The sequence below is a fragment of the Scylla paramamosain genome, chromosome 11, assembly GCF_035594125.1.
Source record: "Scylla paramamosain isolate STU-SP2022 chromosome 11, ASM3559412v1, whole genome shotgun sequence".
In the NCBI taxonomy this organism is placed as follows: Eukaryota; Metazoa; Arthropoda; class Malacostraca; order Decapoda; family Portunidae; genus Scylla; species Scylla paramamosain.
In genome coordinates, this window is record NC_087161.1 from 4,590,001 (window position 1) to 4,605,000 (window position 15,000).

The 15,000-nt window shown below is 45.0% G+C and overlaps 1 protein-coding gene across 1 annotated transcript in view; it reads left to right on the forward strand.

Annotated features, from left to right (window-relative positions):
- LOC135104851 (kinesin-like protein KIF21A) overlaps nucleotides 1-15,000 on the forward strand; it is a 138,679-nt gene that overhangs the window by 66,505 nt on the left and 57,174 nt on the right.

The window sequence follows — 15,000 nt, forward strand, 5'->3', positions numbered from 1 at the left end:
GCAGGTGCAAGGATGAGGAGGAGGAGGAGGAAGGTGAAGAAGATGAAGAATAGGATGAAGAAGAAGAAATAGGAGGAGGAAGATGAAGAAAATGAAGTGAAGAGGAATAAGATGAAGCAAAATGAAGAATGAGGAAGAGAAAAGAAGAAGAAACAGGAGGAGGAGATACAGTAGAAATATAGTAATAAATATCAGTAATATAATGAAGAATGCAGTGAAAAGAACGAAAAAAATAAACCACAAAATTTTCTTCTGTATTCATTTAAGGCGACAGAGAAATGACTAACCAACACCATATATGGAAAACAACAACAACAACAACAACAACAACAACAAGTACTACTACTACTACTACTACTACTACTACTACTACTACTACTACTACTACTACTACTATTACTTCCACCACCACCAAAAAAATTAAAAAATTACCCTAAGAAGATTGTGAGGGAAAAGGAGAAGAGGAACACCATTATAGTCAACATGATTCCTCTCTTCTCACCTTCTGTCTTTCCCTGTTCTTCATCATTTTTCTTTGTCTTGGTCTTGCAGTTCGCCTTTATATATTTCAAGCCAGTCTTTACACATTTCAAGGCAATCTCTCACGTCCCAGCAGGAAATCCGCATTCCAGTTCTATTCTGTCTCGTTCTGGCTATTGAAGTATCTGTGTATTTTTATTTATTTATTTATTTATTTCGTTTTATTTATTTTTTAAGTTTTTGAAGGTGATACGATTATTATTTTCTTTGTTTTTTTTTCCTTTTCCTTTTCATTCTCTCTCTCTATTCTTCCCTTTATTGTTATTCTTATCTCAGTCTCGTTTCTCAGTATGTGTTATTCATCATTCTGCCTTGACAAGTGTTAGTTTTATCTGTAAATTTGGTCATACTGATGTGAAAAGGAGACCGACACACACACACACACACACACACACACACACACACACACACACACACACACACACACACACACACACACACACACACACACACACACACACACAGAGACTGACTCACTGACTGACAAACAAAAAAAAGCGCTCTTCGTAATATAGATTATAACTACCACCACCACCACCACCACAAACACCACAAACACCACTACAAACAGCCTTGTTCGGCACTTAAAATGGATGAGTAACATGTAATGATATGTAGTATGTGTGTGTGTGTGTGTGTGTGTGTGTGTGTGTGTGTGTGTGTGTGTGTGTGTGTTGTCCTCGCATTTATGTATGTGTGTATGTATGTATGTACGTATATGGCACACTAGATACATATTAACTCCTATGTATGTACTGTGTGTGTGTGTGTGTGTGTGTGTGTGTGTGTGTGTGTGTGTGTGTGTGTGTGTGTACTGTGTAAGCATTAAGTGAGGTAGTACGTAGTTGTAAACATTCACAACTGATTAACACTCCGAACTACGCGTGGAGGAAGAGGGGGAGGAGGAGGAGGAGAAGGGGGAGGAGGAGGAGGAGGAGGAGGAGGAGGAGGAGGAGGAGGAGGAGGAAGCAGCCATAAAGAGAGGAGAGAAGGTGATTTAGAGGAGGCTACGTGGGTGAGAGAGGGAGAAAAGGAGAGAATGATGAAGCAGAAATAGTGAGAGAGAGAGAGAGAGAGAGAGAGAGAGAGAGAGAGAGAGAGAGAGAGAGAGAGAGAGAGAGAGAGATAGATAGATAGAGAGAGAGAGAGAGAGAGAGAGAGAGAGAGAGAGAGAGAGAGAGAGAGAGAGAGAGAGAGAGAGAGAGAGTGGGAAGTGACAGATATGAAGGGAGAGGAGAGGCGGTTTACTCCTTTGATGTTAAGACGGCCAAGAGAGAGAGAGAGAGAGAGAGAGAGAGAGAGAGAGAGAGAGAGAGAGAGAGAGAGAGAGAGAGCACACCTCGCCGCACACCTGTCGACTCTCGCGTGACGTGAGTCAAGAGAGGGAGGAGGAGGAGGAGGAGGAGGAGGAAGGGGAAGAGCGTGAGTCATCGTGAAAGGTGGGAAGAGGAAGAGGAAGAGGAGGAGGAGGAGGAGGAGGAGGAGGAGGAGGAGGAGGAGATGAATTAGTGTGTAAAGAATATAAAATTGGATATGAAAGAGAAAAGGAAGATACGAAAGAAGGAATAGAAAATAAGAAGAAATATAGTGAAGGGTGCGAAAGGAAGAGTTAATAGACCATAGGAAGATGAAAGAGGAGGAATAGGAGGAGACAGAAGATGTGGAGATGAAGAAACAGAATAAAGAAGGATGGAGGAAGAAGAACAACAGAAATAAGTAATGGAGAGTAAGGAAGAGATCTAAAGATGCAGAGAGAGAGAGAGAGAGAGAGAGAGAGAGAGAGAGAGAGAGAGAGAGAGAGAGAGAGAGAGAGAGAGAGAGAGAGAGAGTGAAAAGGTGAAGAAAAAAGGAGGAGCAGAAGGAGAAGGATAACGGGGAAAAAGGAGGATAAGGAAGAGATAGTAGAAAGAGAAAGTATAGGAGAAAGAAAGAAGAGATGGAAGAAAGACAAAGGAATATAGAAAAAAAAAATAAGGAAGGAAGAGGAGAATAGGGAGTTTTGTAAAGCATTGAGTGTCACCAGGCGGCAGCACCAGACATGTCCCCTTCTCACATTATACTCTTAGGAGCAGAATCAAATATGCCAAGTGTGTCATTCTATAGACGTAAAGATGCAATGAGCTCATATAATATACTTTTCTACTCAGTTCCTTCTAAGTAGTGACAGATAAAATGGAATTGTACAGTATTCATGAACAAAAGTATTTAATTTGATTTTCTAGTGAATTGGCATTTAGATTTATTTGATCATCGCGAGATTTTTTTTTGTTTTTGAGAAGTACAACATTGATAGGAAGCGTATTAATGTAGACGTCAGTACAAATGAAGACAACATGCCTGTGCCACCTAAAGCGCCAAATTACATATATCAGTTTCCTAGTATATAGAAACAACAATTTTGATTGAAAATAGGCAACTCGAGTGTCCTGGCGAGATTAATGCTTTATAGCTATAACCTAAGCAAACATCTGACTGGCCCGCCTTAGTTGAAGTTAACAAACACGTAGTTGGACAACCAGTTAGTTCCTGCTGCAGTGTCCACGCCACCACTCCATGAACCTGTGGCTTCCTGTATTCCTCTCCCGTTACGCCAGAGCGGTCTTGAGAGATGTTTGTTTTGGTGTTCCATCACTTTGCCATGTCACTTGCTTTGTGAAAGAGATGCTAAAATCCCCACCAAAATCACTCTATCCATATATCACGATGTCACTGAGTATGTTACGTCATACTATGTAGTACAGTCTTATGTTTCATCTTTCTCATTGTCCAAATCAATAGATTTTACACTTGTAATATGTCTTATTTAAAATATGGATTATAGTATTACTAAATAATCATAAAAAAAATATTTCAGTTTTAACCAACTTCTCTCAAAATTATCCATACAAGATATTTGAAAGTCGATGCAGAATTTCGAAAGTACCACAATGATCACTGTTCTATGCCTCTGCATGCACATGGGATGTACAATAACAATATTTTAGCTCATGTCACTAGGAGACATGCAGTAACTACGACATCAGGCAGATTAGTTCCGAAAACTCCCCATTTAAGAGAAGATTGGTAGAAAGATGCAAAATGAAAAAAAAAAGAAATAAAATAAAAACGTACAAGAGAAAAAGTAATGAAGAAAATGTCAAAAAGGATCACAAAAAATACAAAGGAAAACCAGACAGCAGCAGATCTTTAGTCCCTGGCAAGGCTGTTTGGGAACTAGTAACTAACTAACAACACGATGAAAAAAAAATAAAGAGGAGAGAAGAAATGATGAAAGAAGAGATAAAAATACTGAAACAAATAAATAAATAAATAATAATAATAATAATAATAATAATAATAATAATAATAGAGTAAGAGAGGAGAAAACATGATAAAAGAAGATAAAGATACTGAAACAGATAAAATAAAGAAAAATAGAGTAATAATTAAAAAAGAAATACATGAGAGGAGAGAGAAAATGATGAAAGAAGAGATAGAAAGACAATGAAACAGGTAAATAATGAGAACAAGATAAGAGATAGAGTAAAAATTAAGATAAGGAGACCAGTTTTAATTATCAAGGGGTGGAGGGGAGGGGGAGGAAGGTGGGGAGGAGGTTGTGTTCAGGTGTTCTCAGGTGTGTTGCTACTTAATTACCTAACCGCCCTCAGGTGAGTCACGCACGTCTCCTGACTCACGGCGGAAAGGTTTGCTCGTGAGTCATTGTGTGTCTGTGTGTGTGTGTGTGTGTGTGTGTGTGTGTGTGTGTGTGTGTGTGTGTCATTGTTGTGTTATTTTTGTGCTTCAGTTAGATCGATATTTCTTTTTCTGTCGTTATTTATTTTTATTTTTATCTTTTACTCTTTTTCTTTTCTTCCTTGTGTCTATTTTTCCGTTCTTTCGTCTTGTCCTTGCATTGTTTCCTATGTTACTTTGTTTTTTTTTTCTCTTTCTCTTCCTGTTCACTGTTCTTATTTTCTCTTTTATTGGTCCCCTCACTCCTCCTTTCTTTTTTTTTAATTTCATCTCTATCGATATATTTTTCATCTTTATTATTATTATTATTATTATTATTATTATTATTATTATTATTATTATTATTATTTGTCCTCTTACTCTACATTATATCTTACCTCGTTTATCTGACCTTATTGAGTCATCATAATGTGTGTGTGTGTGTGTGTGTGTGTGTGTGTGTGTGTGTGTAGGAAAAGGGGAGGAGGCTAGTGTAAGGTTGGGGGAAGTGGGGAGGGCGAGGGACGCAGTGTGGAGAGAGAGAGAGAGAGAGAGAGAGAGAGAGAGAGAGAGAGAGAGGGGGAGGAGGAGGGGGTGGAATGGGGGGGAAAAGGTGGAGACATGCGTATCGACCTGCGTGCGTCTGTATGTGCGTGCGTGTGTGCGTGTGTTGGCGCCGGCACCGTGATGTCGCCAGACGGGTGTGGTGGAGGGTGAAGGGAGGGGACGGAAGGGGAGGAAAGGGGGAAGAAAGGGGAGTATGTAGTGGTGGTGGTGGTGGTGGTGGTGGTGGAGGTGACTGAGGTCGAAGTGGTGGGAGAGAAATTGAGCGGTGGGGAAGGAGTGACGGTTATTGGTGGGGGAGAGGGGATTGTGGTGGGGAGGAGATGAAATTGTTGTGGTTGGGAGAGTAGGGGGTATATTGGGAAAGAAAGGGGGAATCTGTTGGGGAATAAGTGGTATTGTGGTGGAGAAGGAGTGGGGATTGGAGTGGAGAAGTCAATTTGTACTGGAGAAGGAGAGGAAGGGGGGAGAGATTGTGATGGGGAAGGGGGAGGATTGTGATGGGTGATAAATGGGGATAAGGACACTGTAGGACTGGAGAACGTGATGATGGTGACAGGAATGGGGATATGTTGGGGAAGGAATGGTAATTGTGGTGGGGGAGGAGGAGTAGTGGAGTAAATGTGTTGTTTGTGGAGTGGTGGATGGGTGGAGTGTGGAAGAGGGGAGAGAGATTACAACAACAACAACAACACCAACTATTACTACTACTACTACTATTACTACTACTACTACTACTACTACCACCGTCACCTTCACTATTCTGCATCTCTTACTATAAATAGTGTTGCTTCTCCCAAACAGCCTCATAAAGGACAATAGGTCTGCTGTTGTTTATCTGCTTGCTCTTTCATTGCGGTGTGTGGTGTGGTGTGGTGGAGGCTTAGGTGAGAAGACTGGGACGGGAGAGAGTTTGGTGTGGTGGTGATGGTGGAGGAGGAGGAGGAGGAGGAGGAGGAGGAGGAGTAATTTCGTAGTAAAATTGAAAGTCGATCCTAGTGAATACAAATAGTGTGTGCACTTCATGTTATCAGACACATAAAGATTAAGAAATGTGTATGAAACTTGAATTGAGCTCGGACATACATACATACATACATACATACATACATACATACATACATACACATATATTTACATACAAACCACACACACACACACACACTTATAAAAAGAAAATACATACATACATACATACATACATACATACATACAGAAATACAGACAGGCAGAACTTAATTAAACATTGAAGCTAATTCCATATTCATAGTCACGAGAGAGAGAGAGAGAGAGAGAGAGAGAGAGAGAGAGAGAGAGAGAGAGAGAGAGAGAGAGAGAGAGAGACACTCGATACAATGGCGGGAACTGGAGATGAGACGTTGAGGTTAAACAGACAGATAGACTTAACTGACTAAAGGACGTATTTTGTAGATAGACAGATATGTAGATAGATAATTAGATGAATAGATTGATAAATAGATAGATTGATTGATATAGATAGATACATAAATAGATACATAAATAAGGATATGTAGATTGATAGATAGCTTGTTAGATAGATAGATATATAGCAGATAGATAAGTTGGTGTGTAGTAGGTAGACATACTGTAATATAGATAGATAGATAGACAGATAGACAGATAGATAAATGAATTAAATAGACAGAAAGGCAGACAAAGAGACAGATAGGCAGATATACAGATAGGTATATAGACAGAAAAATAGATGGATAGATAGATAGATAGATAGATAGATAAACAGACAGATCCATACATAAAGATCATCACATACATAGACAAACAGAGACACACCATAAAAAAAACAAAAAACAAAAAACAGACAGGTTGAACATAGAGACAGACTGGCCGAACAGACAAAGAGACAGACAGACAAACAGACGGACAGACACACGGGGACACAAGGACACAGATATACAAGAACGGAACACACGAGGAATTGCAGAAGAAAAAGAAAAGAAGGAAGGAAAAAAAAATAGCATTGACAGACAGACAAAAGACCGGAAAAGCGAACACACACACACACACACACACACACACACACACACACACACACACACACACACACACACACACACACACACACACACACACACACACACACACACACACACACACACATCACGAAAGAGAACCGCAACTTTAAACTTTCTCTTCCAACAAACAAACAAACTAATTAACTGAATAACAAATAAACAGACAGACAAACAGACAAACAGATCAATATAAATGTTTTCCTTCCTTCCTCCTCCTCCTCCTCCTCCTCCTCCTCCTCCTCCTCCTCCTCCTCCTCCTCCTCCTCCTCCTCCTCCTCTTAAGTTGCGTAGTAATGGAGGGAACCGAAGGGAGGAGGAAGAGGACATCATAAAGGAAGGGGAAGGGAATAGAGAGAATGTATTAGGGAAGGAGGAGGAGGAGGAAGAGGAAGAGGAGGAGGAGCAGAGTTTATAGTGTTAGGATGAGAGGGAGGGGAGGGGAGAGGGAAGAGAGAATAATGTGTTGGGAAGATGGAAGGGGAGGGGGAGGGGAGGGGAATGGGGTGGGGAGGGGAGGAAGGTAAGGTAAGGTAAGGTCCGTTGTTCACACCCGGAAGTGATTATGGTAGTAGTAGTAGTAGTAGTAGTAGTAGTAGTAGTAGTAGTAGTAGTAGTAGTAGTTGTTGTTGTTGTTGTTGTTGTTGTTGTTGTTGTTGTTGTTGTTTTAGTGGTGATATCAACAATAATAGAGAAGTACTGGTGGTGATAGTAGTAGTAGTAGTAGTAGTAGTATAATTGTGCTGATGGTAGTAGCAGTGGTGGTGATGGTGGTAGTGGTGATAACAGAAGTAGCAACAGCAGCAGCAGTAGTAGGAAGAGGAAGAAATGAGTATAGGAGGAGGAGGAGGAGGAGGAGGAGGAGGAGGAGGAGGAGGAGGAGGAGGAGTAGGGAGGGAGGGGGAATAGCAGAAGGACGAGTAAGAAGAGAAGAAGAGAGAAGGAAAGAAGAGAAGGAGAAAAGTAGAAGAAGTTACCCATCTCTTAGGAACGTTATGGGGAGGCATTTGGCGCTGAGAGAGAGAGAGAGAGAGAGAGAGAGAGAGAGAGAGAGAGAGAGAGAGAGAGAGAGAGAGAGAGAGAGAGAGAGAGAGAGAGTAGGGGACAAAAGTTACGAGTGTTTGAAGGTTGAGTTGTAACTTGAAAAAAAGAAAAGGAGGAGGAGAAAAAGAAGAAGAACAAGAAGAACAACAAGAAGAAGAAGAAGAAGAAACGTTTATTCGCGTCTTAATGGCAACGTTTATTTAGTATTCGAGTGACGGAGGAGGGAGAGAGGGAGAGGGAGGGAGGGAGGGAGGGAGGGAAGGAAGGGTTAAGTGAGTGGATATGTATTCTCTCTCTCTCTCTCTCTCTCTCTCTCTCTCTCTCTCTCTCTCTCTCTCTCTCTCTCTCTCTCTCTCTCTCATACGTGCTTGAAATTGTTGTTATTGTTGTTGTTGTTGTTGTTGTTGTTGTTGTTGTTGTTGTTGTTGCTGTTGTTGTTGTTGGTAGTGCTTGTGGTGGTCTTTATAATAATATAGTCATCGTCATCATCATTATGTTTCTATTCTCTTCATTTCTTCTTCTTCTTCTTCTTCTTCTTCTTCTTCTTCTTCTTCTTCTTCTTCTTCATTATCTTCTTCTTCTTCTTCTTCTTCTTCTTCTTCTTCTTCTTCTTCTTCTTCTTCTTCTTCTTCTTCTTCTTATCATCATCATCATCATCATCATCATCATCATCATCATCATCATCATCATCATCATCATCATCATCATCATCATCATCATCATCATTATTATTATTATTATTATTATTATTATTATTATTATTATTATTATTATTATTACTGTAGTGTTTATTCCCTACAACTTGAGTACACACACACACACACACACACACACACACACACACACACACACACACACACACACACACACACACACACACACACACACACACAACAATACTAAAATGTTACAACCCTTTACTAAATGTCCACCTCCTCCTCCTCCTCCTCCTCCTCCTCCTCCTCCTCCTCCTCCTCCTCCTCCTCCTCCTCCTCCTCCTCTTCCCTGCCTTTATGACCTTCCTCCACTTCCCTAACTTTTTCCTCCATTTCTTCCTTACCTCTTACCTCCTCCTCCTCCTCCTCCTCCTCCTCCTCCTCCTCCTCCTCCTCCTCCTCCTCCTCCTCCTCCTCCTCCTTCTCCTTGTAATTTTTTTCAGCTGTTTCTTTTCCCCAAATAGACCTCTCTCTCTCTCTCTCTCTCTCTCTCTCTCTCTCTCTCTCTCTCTCTCTCTCTCTCTCTCTCTCTCTCTCTCTCTCTCTCTCTCTCTCTCTCTCTCTCTCTCTCCTTTCATAAATAATGCTTCCCCTTAACTCTCTCTCTCTCTCTCTCTCTCTCTCTCTCTCTCTCTCTCTCTCTCTCTCTCTCTCTCTCTCTCTCTCTCGCTCTCTCATTTTGACCTTTCCCTTCCCCTCACTTTACCTAATTTTGTCCTCATTCATATTTAAGTCTCTCTCTCTCTCTCTCTCTCTCTCTCTCTCTCTCTCTCTCTCTCTCTCTCTCTCTCTCTCTCTCTCTCTCTCTCTCTCTCTCTCTCTCTCTCTCTCTCTCTCCCTCCCCTCACCTCCACTTCTCTCTCCTCCCGCCCCCTTTTCCCTCATCTCCCTCTCTCCCATTTGCCTTTATCTCCCTGTTTAGTCAACACTCCCTTCCGCCCTCTCCCTTTTTTCTTTCTCTTTTGTGTCTCCATTTCTCTCTATTTCTATCTCCTCTTCTCTCTTTCTTACGCTCCTTTCTTCTGTGTCATAATTTCTCTCTTTTTTTTTATATCCTGTCCTCTCTTTCTCTCTGTTTTGTGTCTATTTTCTCTCTTCTCTATCTATCTCTTTTTCTTCTTTGTTTCCTGTTCCTGGATTTGTTATTTTCTCAACTTTTGTTTTTTTATCTTATTCTTTTCTATTCATTTTCTTATTATCCTTTATCTTTCTCTTTTCCATCTTCTTTACTTCTCTCTCTCTCTTTCTTTTTCCTCACTATCTTTATTATTTGTCTTATTTCTTTTATTTTTTTCCTCTTTTTATGTTTATCTTCTTCTCGTGTTCTTATTTTCCCTTCATCTTTTTATTTTCTCCATCTCCTCCGTTGATCATCTTTCTTCCCCTGCTCTTATTATTTTTCCCCTCCTTTCTTTATCTTTCCCTCTTATTATATTTACCTCCTTCTTGTCCTTATCTTCTCTTCTTCCTCTTTCCTTGTTTTCTTTCATCTCTCATTAACATCCCCCACTCATTCATTCTCACTCTCTCTCTCTCCTCCTCCTTATTCCTCCCTTTCTTACTCTCCCTTTCATTTCCTCAAGGGTCATTATCTCCTTTCTTGATGCTCTCTCATCCTTGAACAATCCTCTTTTCTCTTTATCTCCTTCTCTCTCTCTCTTCTCCCTTCCTTTCCTCGGCCATCCACCCCTTTCACTTCTCGATTTTCGTCTTATTTCATTATGATGGTGAAAGGAATGATTTAGTCAGTTAAGTTAGGTCAGGTCAGGTCAGGTCAGGTCGTTCATTCATTCATTCATTCATTCATTCATTCAGTCAGTCAGTCAGTCTGTCTGTCTGTCACGTGAGAAGGAAGAAAAATTTTGCTTAAGTCAGTCATTCAGTCAGCTAGTCAATCCTTCGGTCAGTCAGTTGGCTAGTCAGTCGGTTAGTCAGTCAGTCAGTCAGTCAGTCAGTCAGTCAGTCAGTCAGTCAGTCAGTTGGTCAATCCGTCGGTCAATCATTCAGCTAGTCAGTCAGTCAGCCAGCCAGCCAGCCAGTCAATCAGTCAGTCAGTCAGTCAGTCAGTCAGCTAGTCAATCAGTCAGTCAGCTAGTCAGTCAGTCAGTCAGCTAGTCAATCAGTCAGTCAGCTAGTCAGTCAGTCAGCTAGTCAACCAGTCAGTCAGCTAGTCTAGTCAGCTAGTCAGTCAGTCAGTCAGTCAGTCAGTCAGTCAGTCAGTTAGTTAGTCAGTCAGTCAGCCAGGTTAGAAGGAAGGAAGATAGATTAAACGTTAGTCAGGCAATCAGTCAGTCAATCAGTCAATCAGTCAGTCAGTCAGTCAGTCAGTCAGTCAGTCAAGCAGGCAGTCAGGTAGGCAGTCAGGCAGTCAGGTAGTAATTAATCAGTTAATTATTCTCTCTCATACATCCCCTCAATTTTTCCCCCTCACTTCTTTCCTCCGTGACATTTCTCTCTCTCTCTCTCTCTCTCTCTCTCTCTCTCTCTCTCTCTCTCTCTCTCTCTCTCTCTCTCTCTCTCTCTCTCTCTCTCTCTCTCTCTCTCTCTCTCTCTCTCTTTTTTTTTTTTTTTTTTTTTTTTTTAAACAAATATTTACAGAAAGGCTTAAAATTCCACGTTGAGTATGGAATTATTTAAGAAGCCTATGATAGTATTATTAACAGGAATAACACTATACATATTTAACATAAAGATGATAATGCTAATACAATAATACAATAAAATAATAAAAATTTAAAGCACCAGTGGGGACAGGTGCGTGCTACGCCAGCTGTGGGCTGCCAGCTTCACCTGGTGCGTGGACATGTCCTGCACTTGGGGCGTGGCCGCCGTGAACATGTTCCACAGCCGCGAAGTCCTGGCTGTGTAGGTACGCTGGTGTTGGCTAGAGCGAGATCGAGGCACCTTCACTAGCTCGTCGCTACTGGCCGCAGCTCTGGTGCACCTCTGCACTGTGTGTGGCAGCAACCTCAGGGAGTCAAGGTGAGGGACCCTCTGCACCTGAGTTTTGTGGCACACCACTAGCGCCGACACGTCCCGGCGATGCTCCAGTGACGTTACTGGTGGTTGGTGCTGTTGGTCCTCATGGGTGGCCACCAGACGCAGAGCTCGCCGCTGCACAGCATCCAGTCTCTGCATGTGGGTGGGGGCACTCGACATCCAGGACAGGGCACCGTACTCCATACATGGGCGTATCTGTGCCCTGTATAGCGTGAGGATGCCCCGTGGGTCGAGGGTGTTCGCCATCCTGCGCAGGGCAGAGACTCGGAGAGAGGTCTGGCGGGCGACGACACCGATGTGGTGATCGAAGCGTAGGCCGCGGTCCACAGACACGCCCAGGATCTTGATATAATCCTGAAGTGGCAGGCTCTTGCCTCCAAAACGCAGCTGTCCTGAGACTGCGTGTGAGGCACCTGGGGACCGCGAGATGACCATCGCCTGCGTCTTCTCAGGAGCGAAGTTTACCTGCCACATCTTTCCCCACTGCTCCACCAGTCCGAGCTGCCTGTTCAGCTCAGTGACGGCACGCTGACTGTCGAGGCGGCAGTAGGAGCGGGAGAGTGTGCAGTCGTCGGCGTATGCTGCCACAGATGACAGCTGCCGGAGGAGGTCGTCGATGTATATGTTCCATAGGACTGGGCCCAAGACAGAGCCTTGTGGAACTGAGGCCCGGACAGGTGAAGGCCTTGATGACTGCCCGTTGACTACTACCTGAAGGGTCCTACCCTGGAGGTAATCTTCTAGCAGCATTAGCAGGTCACCTTGGACACCCTTGGCGCGAAGCTTTTCAATGAGCCCCGGCGTGCCAGACCCTGTCAAAAGCCCCAGCAATGTCCAGGGCCACCACAAGGGTGTCCAGGCCTTCTTCCAGGGCGTCTTGCCAGTCCTTGGAGATGATGAGGAGGAGGTCTGCGGTGGATCTGCCAGGCCTGAAGCCAAACTGCTTGTCTGAGAGGAGGTGGTTCTCGCTCAGGTGTTGGTAGATGGCAGCAGCCACTATTTTCTCCAGCAACTTGCCCATCACTGAGAGCAGGGAGATGGGTCTGTAGTTGTTGGGCTCAGACCTTGAGTTTTTTTATGGACCGGTACCACACGCGCTTCCTTCCATACTGAGGGCCACTTCTTCTCCCTCAGGCAAGATGTGAAGACGGTGGTGAGAGGAGCTGACAGCTCTCTAGCGCAGTGCTTGAGGAGCCGTGGGCTGACGTCATCCGGGCCTGTGGCTTTACCCACATCCACCGCACCAAGTAGCCGCTCAACCTGCTCTGCCGTCACCAAGACAGTGGTGACAGTGCAGTCAGTTTCCGGGGCCAGCTGTGGTACAGGTCGTGCCGAGTCGTCAACCTTCATCTTGTTGGCGAAAAGCTCGGCGAGGAGTGTGGCCTTGTCTGCACTGCTCGTGGCGGTGGATCCGTCAGGTCTGGTGAGTGGAGGAAGAGTCTCGCGGTGACATGCTCCTTGCTGCTCCTTCACCAGATTCCACCAGGTCTTGTTGCCAACACCTGGGCCACTGAGCTTTCGCCTTCTGTCCTCCCTTAGCTGATTCCTCGCCCATCTGCAGATAGACGTCATCCTCTTACACGCCTCCCGGTGCAGCGTCTTGTTCCTGCGTGACGGGTGTCGCTTGTACCTCACCCAGGCAGCATGCTTGGCCTCGGCAGATGCTCTGCAGCGAAAACCAAACCAGGCGGGATCACCAGGCCTGGAGAGATATACTCGGCAGGGCACATGCTGCTGTTGGAGGGCAAGGAGCCTGGTGGTGAGGGTGCGTGCCTTGGTCTCAGCATCTCCCATTAGGAGGGACTCCCAGTCCGTGTTCTCCATGTCCTGCTTCATGGATGGCCAGTCTGCCCTGTTCCAAAGCCAGACGGTACGCGGGATAGCGTCTTCCCTCGCCGTTTGCAGCTCGACCTGAGACAGCACAGCAAAGTGGTCTGAGCTGCCCACTGGTCCTAGCTGCTGGCAGCTGATGCTGGCTTCGGGTAGGTCTGTCACCACAGGATCCAGCAGCCCTCCCCGCTCGTGTGTAGGGAAGGTGACATGGTTGGTTAGGGCCTGAACAGTCAGGAGATTACTGAAGGCATCCTGCTCCATGTGGAAGTTCAGGTCCCCCACTATCATCACATGGGAACACTTGTGACGCTGGAGCAGGGTGTCGAGTTCCTCCGTCAGGAAGTCTAGCGGGGCTCGTCCTTGTCTCGGGGGGCGGTACATGACACAGAGGAGAAGCCCACTGTTATCTGCAAGTACCACCCTGAAGAACAGTGCCTCCATCAGGTGTGGCACGGCTACCTCAAGTTCCTGTGTTTGGAGGCCGTCCTTAAAACAGGCAGCGACACCTCCGCCTGCTCTATTTTTTCGGTCCTTCCTCACCCACAGGGAGTAGCCTGATATTTTGCCGAACGTCGGCTCCACCTCATCACTCAGCCACGTTTCTGTTACTGCGACAATGTCAGCACTATGTCTCAGCACGAAATTGTGGCTAAGGTCACCTACATTGGTGCGGAGTCCTCTCACGTTGGCGGAGACCACGGTCAGGTGACAGCTGGGGGGGTCTGTTCCCTTGCCTCCTCGCGTTGGCTTGGGAATGAGGTGTGGTGGTGAGGCGAGACGCATTAGTGTCTGCCCTGCCACGAGGAGAGATTCCAGCTGGGGTAGTGACCGGGCTGTGGCTGCCAGGGAGGCTGGAGGGGGGCCTGAAAGGGCTGCTGGGGGTGAGGAAGTTGTTGCCGCGCTAAACCCTCCGTCAGAACCCTCATGAACATACTCTCCTGCCTTTGTTCCTGGCGTTCGTCAGCAGCGCGGCTGTAGCACATCTCAGCTGTGTGGCCGGGGCGGAAGCAGTAGTCGCATCGGACCCTTTGCTCTCCCCTGTGCCTCACTGGGTACGCAGATGCCTGTGGCTGAGTCATGCGAGGAGGAAGGACAGGTCGCCGGTCAGGTGTGTTGGGGTGACTTCGTGCCCGCTGCTGGCCGCGTCGCTGTCGCTGGGTCTTCTTCCTGCTTCCATTGTTGTTTTTGTTGTTGTTGTTGTTTTTGTTGTTGTTGTTGTTGCTCCCAGCGCTATTATTGTTGCTGTTGTTGTTGTTACTACTGCTGCTGCTGCTTCTGCTGCTGCTGCTGCTGCTGCTGCTACTGCTGTTGCTGCTGCTGGTAGCAGCAGCAGCAGCAGCAGCAGCAGAAGCAGCAGCAGCAGTAGTAACAACAACAACAGCAACAATAATAGCGCTGGGAGCAACAACAACAACAACAAAAACAACAACAACAACAAAAACAACAATGGAAGCAGGAAGAAGACCCAGCGACAGCGACGCGGCCAGCAGCGGGCACGAAGTCACCCCAACACACCTGACCGGCGACCTGTCCTTCCT